Source organism: Ambystoma mexicanum, chromosome 6p (genome assembly GCF_040938575.1).
Source record: "Ambystoma mexicanum isolate Mex_15411 chromosome 6p, UKY_AmexF1_1, whole genome shotgun sequence".
Classification (NCBI taxonomy): domain Eukaryota; kingdom Metazoa; phylum Chordata; class Amphibia; order Caudata; family Ambystomatidae; genus Ambystoma; species Ambystoma mexicanum.
This window is the reverse complement of record NC_090935.1, coordinates 515,260,752-515,268,670: the sequence shown is the minus strand read 5'-3', so window position 1 is coordinate 515,268,670 and position 7,919 is coordinate 515,260,752.

Below are 7,919 nucleotides of genomic sequence, written 5' to 3'. Positions count from 1 at the left end.
TTTATTTGACCTGGTACGAACATAGGGCAGCTGGCCAGTGGGACTGGACTGCCCGTAAGGCAAGTTAGACCATTCCCCCTGGGTTCACATTCACACATGTGTGTGGTAAGGTGTAGTATCCCTCGCCGAGGACTCCTACTGGTAGCTACTCTTGCCATCCGCTCCTTGTTCCTTGGGAGAACCACCTTACACAAGTATGATTCTCAAGTCTGTGAATGCTGCAGTGTGACTACCCCCATTAGTGGCATATTACACTGTGTACCAAACTGAAATCTTCCATAGATAATGAACATGCACATTTACTCCTTTCAAAACAGAAGCGTTGTATCAGAGATCTCAGCTCGCCATAATCATAGGCTTTCCACTTGTAGTGTTTGTTCACTGCAGAATATAGACCAGTTCAGAAAAACATGTTTTAGCATATAATTGTTACATTTTTAATGTTGCATTCAATGTATGTGAGAATATCCTGCCTACAATTACCGTCTGCATGCCAGCTGTGATCACAGGGACTGTCTGAGTGCTGCTGCCAAGCACACATTAGGGAGTTAGTTGCCAATTACAAAAATGTCAATATCATTGGGGGAAGAGACAGCGATGGTATCACTGTTACTGATTGCTTTCATGGGACACCAAACTGAAGGCACTGGAGAGGAGGGGCAAAGTCTATGGTGCCTGGCAGACATTTTATCACTAACTAGTGTCCCGGTAAAGGGCCATTACCAAATCAATGGAAGGGGTGCATCTAAAGATCAGGTGTAAATGCACCACCAGCTGTAAGTTCAGTCGGTGGTGGGGAAATGTGGGAATTCAAGTGTGGGGCCGGGAATGGGACAGGATAGCAAGAGACAACAAACACAAAGTGTGTGTCACCTCCAGGGGCGCATAGGGAGTATGTGCTCTACTGTACAATATGATGGAGTGCTGGAAAGTGATTGTCACTTTGTAGCTGAATGCATTGTCAGTTTGTAGCAGGGTACATTGGGACAGGTGAGGGCGCATAGCTCAGGGGCGACTCGTTTGTCTTGAAAGCAAGACAACACAGCTCAACGCAGGTTCAAATCCTGATCCTGCGCTTAGCATTATAAAAAAAACAATTCAAATAATTATAGGCAGAGGAGTTCAAACTGGTTTACACTTCTCCAGGCTTCATTGTCACAGCAGTAGTTGAGAGACGGTGAGACCGTTTGCCTCCAGTGGCAAGTATCTGGTTGCGATCGTGACCTCTGGCAACACCTACTTTAAAATGTATGTTGGTGCTTTTGTTTGATGTCCTCAAGCATGACTATTAGCTAAAAACACATGAAACATCCAGGGGTCAAGTCTAAACCGGAAGTCATAATTGCAATGTGTATTCAATAAATGCAGCAGGTGTACAATGTACGAACTAATGAATGCATAAAAAGTAGCAATTACCCATCAAATCCTAGATCCGGGTTAATTGAGGGGTCATTCAATTAACGAGGCATTATCTCAATTAATGAAGATCACACCAGGATTGAACCCTTGCTCGCCATCTTTAAGGGGTGCACCAGGTAGGGGTTCAATAGTGCCTATATTGCACGCCCCTCCCACTCACAGAACATGAAAGAGCAGTTGCCCCTAAACCCATTAAATGACAAGGTGCCCCTTAGTGGTAAAATTATAAACAGCATCTTGAAAGGCTATGTGCAGTCAATATTGAAGACAGATTGGGGCTTTAACAGGGCCCGGATTTGTGGCAATGCAGCCAATTCAGCTGATAAGAAAGGCAATAGGTCCAGAATGTGCTCAGAGGTACATTAGCGGCATCCTTGTTCTAGCTGATATTTAATTGATTTTTTTTGTTGCTATGATGATTATTCGTTAGACGTCAAGTGGGAGGGTCTAATAGTTTTGTCTGGATCAGTTGTCTTGCATTGTCTTGTATTGTAATTAACCATCTCCATAAAGCTTGGTGCCTATTAGTTACCAGCAGGTTAGTGAAAGGTTTAGATGTGCTTGTCCCAGCCGTCACCCACCTTACACTTCCTAACTACGCAGCAGAATATTCTGCTCAGTTTAGGGATTTGAGGTAGGGAACATGGTCAGTTGACAGCAGTTCTACTGGTGCTTCCAGCACAGAGATGGTGGTGGCCTACCTTCATCTCCCATTCCTGAGACCAGTGATCCCTCACTGCTTTCTTGTACCTCACTACACATTCGTGGGTGCTCCACGAGGCCAAGAAGGGGTGCTGCTTCCTTTGGAAAGTTCTTAGCAAAGGTGTTGCACTGTGTACAGAAATCAGAAGCACATGACAGACCTATATAAATTACATGGGAATATTTAATAAACAGATTTATTGAGATGCCAATGGGCAAGACCTCTTGCACCGTCATGCCAGTGAATCTTTGTTTCTTGCCTTGCCTGGAAATGCCCGAGCTCAGCTCAAGCATCTAGATGTGTGCCTACTTAACCTGGATTTCTCACCAAACCACAATAACCAACACAAAAATTTAGCCAGAGTTTTCTGGCTATTGCCATATAAAAAAAGTGCTCTCCTGCAGCGAAGAGCGCCCTATTGTGAGCTTTAAAGCTTCCACATGTAAAGCGCAGTAAGTGACAACTCGGAAAATAAACATGAGAGGGGAAAATGCTGATATATAAATATTTAGTTCGTAAATAAGTGCAACTAGAGGGCATGCGCTGGCGATTAGCGTCAAGGAGGCATATTGGCTCCACCAGTTTGATTGCAGACATCAGAGCACCTGTTTCATTAGGAAACAGTGCTTTAAGCTCGTGAAAAACATGTCTGTGAGACAAAACACTATTTTCACCTTCCACCTTACTAGAGATGAAATATCTTTCTTCCTGTCAAGGTAACAAAGAGAGAAAGCTGTTCTCGATATCATCTCTACCGAGAGCAATACAAAACATGCGTACATTCATTAACACACACTTAGCATCTCTGTAAAAACAGGAAAGATTATATTGTGACATGCTGCAGAGCCGGGCCCTTGGAGAGTTAAATTGCTCTGAAATGCAGTGGAGATCTCATCCATCTGGAGAGTGGGATGCACTCACTCCTACGCATGCAGATACCAGCAACACTTTGAAAATGCACAGCATCTAGTGGTCGAGCTGGATTGGTTCTGGGTGTTTGCATCACTTTGCAGGGCCCGTGGCAACATGAGCTGCTTGTATAATGCAGATGCTTACGGTACATGCTTCTGCAGCCCAGATCTGTCTGGGAATACTTAAAATGATTGATATCAATCGGAGCACTCCAAAACAGAGCAGCATTACAATAATGCTATCAATCTTTGATAAGATCTGCCTGGAAATGTATAGGTACCATGGGCATCCATTACACATCACAATAAATTAAGTAGGAGTTTCTATGACAAAAAGGAGATTATGTGCGGCAGTGCTAGTGCTCGGGAACAATAACGTTATTGTGTTTAAATCTTAGCCGAGGATAACAAAACTAATTTCAATAAGGTTTACTTCATTACAAAGTTAATTGATATGATATGATAGGTTATTTATAACGCACTTAATACCCAGAGGTTTCTAAGCGTGGACCCAGGGATCGAACCTGTGTTGCTCCGTGTCGTCTTGTTTCCAAGTCGAGCACACTGCCTCAGCTATCCTCCTGGGACTGGCCTGATCGCTTTATTTACTTATTTATTTAACTTAGTTTTGGCTGAGAGTTGGTGAAGCTAAATTGGTCAAAATATTCCTCTGTTGTCAATGCTTTCAGATTTGTGTGAGGGTACAGCAGGGATGTCTTTTCACCAGACGCCAGGGGTAGCGGACATCATACAACCCTTGACTTCTAATGACATCACAAGAAGTGATGTAATTTGACCCCACACCAGATTGATATCACGGGAAGCGATGGAACACAACCTTTCACCCCTTGACCAAACAGGAAGTGGCATCACATAGCATTTTTCCTAAGTACAGTATGAAAAATATGGTTACAATATCACTATAATGTGATATACATTTAATTAAAAAAAATGATCACCATATGTATCGTTAATATAGGCCCATATTACCAAATTACTGTGAATGCAAGCAGACTTCCATGGCCAAATGATAATGATGTGTTATTATATAGCACGTATGCTCAAGCCCTTTATATATAACAAATATACCTACAATATCACCCAACCTGTGTTGGTACTCATTTATCAACCTCAGAAGGATGAAGGCTGAGTTGAGGTGCTTAAGAACAGACTAAATCAGCGACTCATCCCCTGAAAGGTGCCTGAAATAATTCTTCAATGAGTCTAGCAATTATTCTATAGAATTCCATAAAGCCAAATGATTTGGTATTCCTGTTCTTTCTTTTTTATGGTACCGGCTCAAAGTGTTATACTTGTGGAATCCCTGTTCTTTTTTTGCCTTTTTTTTAAGAGGCCTGTTCAAGAACGCCAGTCACTCCAGAAGCAAAGATCCTCTAAGCTTGCATTTTTTTAGGGGTAGCAAGGGAGACGGCAGGAGTAGCAAGGGAGACCCCAGGGGTCGCAGTTGCATCCCCTGGTGACCCCTAAATGACATCCCTGGGGTACAGCAGCATAGCTCTGCTTAACTCAGAGAAAATATCAGTAGTAGAAGAGGTCACACCTTTTGCACAAGTCAACATTTTCACAGGCGGTCACGCCCCCTGCTTCTGGTCTTTGTCCCTACCCCTTTGATTTGCTTTGATATAAACTTAATATAAATATAATAATAATATAAAAGGATATTAAAAAGTTTCATATCGATTTTGTATCAAATATAAGATAGAAAGTGTTTTCTAATTTATATAAATGTTTATATAAAGTGAATATATATTTTTATATACAATCTATATAGATGGGAGCAGCGCTCAATGATGTTGCTCGGTCGAGCGCTGAGAGAGAAGTGAGCTCTGAAGACAGGGACTGCAAATCGAGTGTTTCGCAGAGTGACGCAGTGATGAAGCCACAGAGTGGTTCTGCCTGCTGTGATAGGAAGTGGATATACATTTTATATGAAATTGATAAGCCCCCCCAAAGTTTTTGATAGCAATTTGATTGAACCCCAAACATTTTTATATACGTTTTATATATTTTAAAAATCCCAAGAATGTTTGATATATATTTTGATCTAAAGGGATGGCCCTAAGGCTATGATGGCGTGGAGGAGGTGGTGGGGGGGTGGTGGGAATTACAACCCAGATACATAGCCTTTGTGGTAGCCTGGGAAACACGGACGCTTTTTCAGCTTTCCAGGGGCTATTCATGAAATGACAAACAGCTACAGTTACAATGAGGGGAAACCACTTCCTGGAAGCTCCAGGGATTCCAAGGATAGTTATACCTCTTATTGTCTAATGGGGGTTGATGAGCTGGAAAATGTGCAGGAATTGATGGCAGAATATGAGGCGAGGGAGATCCGGGAGAACATGTCTAGATTCTCTGTCAGCAGCAAGCCGCTGTTCACTGTTAAGGTTAGGGGGTGCGCTGTTGGAGACTGCGTTCAAAACAATAAAGGAGCATGTGCCAATGACAGTTGCTAATCTGGAAATGCTAATCTGGAATGGTAATGAAGTGGTTCTGGAGCAGCCGATGGGTGTGGTAGCGGTGTGACCATCCGTGTCCGATGTGGGTTCTGAAAACAGTGGATATGAGTCCATGGATCTGCAGGCAGCCAGGATGCCGGGGAGTGACTTCACTCCACTGGAGCATCGGGAAAAAGGGGGGTCCAAGCGCCTTGGCTATCAAACAGCCTGGTATACGGTGGGTATATTTTAAAGCAAACGTGTGTATTTTTAAGGGTGTAAGAACTAACTATAGTTAAAACCATGCATCTCTGTTTTGTTTATAGCCTCTAACCGATAAATGGATGGCGTTGAGGAGAGCAAATCTGTAGCAGAAACGATCAATATTTATTGTGTTTGCCAATTTGAAAAAACAGGGGATCAATATAATAGGCTGTGTAAGGCTTGTGTTTTGCTAATGGAGACCGGCAGCGTTAAAGATGACTCGGTCACATCAGCTGTGACCTGGATTGAGATTCTGTCCAGATTAACACCTGAAATATTTAATAGCCATAGCGGTGCGTCAATCCGCACAGTGCCAGCGTTCTATTATTAAACATAACACTGGGCATCTTCTGTAGAGTAACCGTGCTAATTTCCCACCGTTTTCTATCTATCGCGCACAATACCCGGATGTGTAACGATGATAGACTGTGTGGTAGTCACGTGGCTTTCTGTACAAAGGATTGCACCAGATCTTTCAAACTGTCAAAATGTTTCACAAAGTGTTGTTAACATTCAGCGTTATACCTTTCACTTTCATACTGACGGTCCCCAGACACGTGCGATAGGTGTATATTATGGGACCCTTGGATACAAACTCCACACTGTATTCGCCGGGAGCTAGCTCCTAAATTGGATCCCCTAGATAATCGCTGGTGGGCGTGTTGGCATCCACGGGGCGGCCGACAAAAATAACTCTATCTGTATTGTAGTACAGAGCACATTCTTACAATATTCCATCATAGAAAACCGTTTTAAGCATGCATGAGTGGTTGTGAATGCAGTTATTAATATTTTTGGGTTGCCTGATGTTTTTGGATATCTGCAGCGTAGCACTGCACAGTCAAGACGTTTCATCGTCTATGAACATACAGCTGCTCAGGTCATATGAATGATCAAATAGATAAGCATGGAGCACAGCAAGTTCTGTGATGATGGTTGTGTTGGACAAATTAACTCTTGGTGCAAACTTACCCCACAATGAATTAAGGCATAGATTTGCCAGCAATCACTGAGCGGGGTTGACCTTGATGTGTGTCATACACAAGCGTATTCCCTGATGTTTAAAGTAATCATCTAGGCAGGCCTGTTTAGTGGCATCATCCACACAACCAACAGGAAAACCAGAGGCTTCCTTCTTCTGCTGTAGGGACATGCAGACATAATCACAGAAGAGATTGAGGGTGTTTGTTTTAAAATGCCATATTTTATGTAAGCGCCCCAGGCGATATCCCTGTTTTAAAGCTGTCTGTAGCTCAATCGTGCATCAAGTCCCTGTCAGCCTTCGCTCTTCATCCATGTGCCCGTATCCAGTCTGTTTTAGCTTGATGCATATATGGCAGAGTGGAAACATTTGTTTACCAAGAAGAGCGTCTCAGTTGAGGCTTTTGCTGCTACCTTCTCGCCCCCGCCTCCCCCTTCGGCTGACTCCCACCCTGACACAGCCCTCTCCATGCTCCACTCTGCTATATCTAATACTCTTGATATCCTTGCCCCCGTCATGAGAATCCGCCTGAAGCCCAAAGCCAAATGTAACTCCTGGTATGACTCGGATCTCATCACCGTAAAACGCAAGTGCAGGGTGGCAGAGAGGAAATGGCGTGCTTCATGTTCACCCTCTGACAAACTGGCCTGCCGCCTGCTCCAAAGGCAATACCGGCTCTCCGTTCTCACCAAGAAGAGAGCCCTTATCCAAGCCTGCATCTCTGAGGCATCAAACAACTCGGCTGAACTCTTTAAAATCTGCAAGGAGCTGGCCAACCCTGCTGCAGTCTCTACCTCTCCTGTCCCCTCCCAGGCCCTCTGCACTGCACTGGCCTCTCACTTCATCTCAAAAACTCAGGACATCCTGTCCTCGCTCTCCTCCTTTCACCTCCCTCCCTCTCTTCCCGGCTCTTCTTCTGACCCTTCTGCAGCCACCCCTCCTCCCTCCTTCTCTGCCTTTCCACTTTTTTCTGCTGATGAGGTTTCCAGACAAGTCTGATCTATGAAAGTCTCGTCTAAACAGGTTCACCCCTGTTCTTCCAAAACCATCAAGGACCACATCGACTCCCTGGCTCCTGCCCTGGCTGATTTTTGCAACCACTCCTTCACCTCTGGAGTCTTCCCTTCCCCCCTCAAGCACTCGCTTGTGCACCCCCTCCTCAAGAAACCCTCTTCCGACCC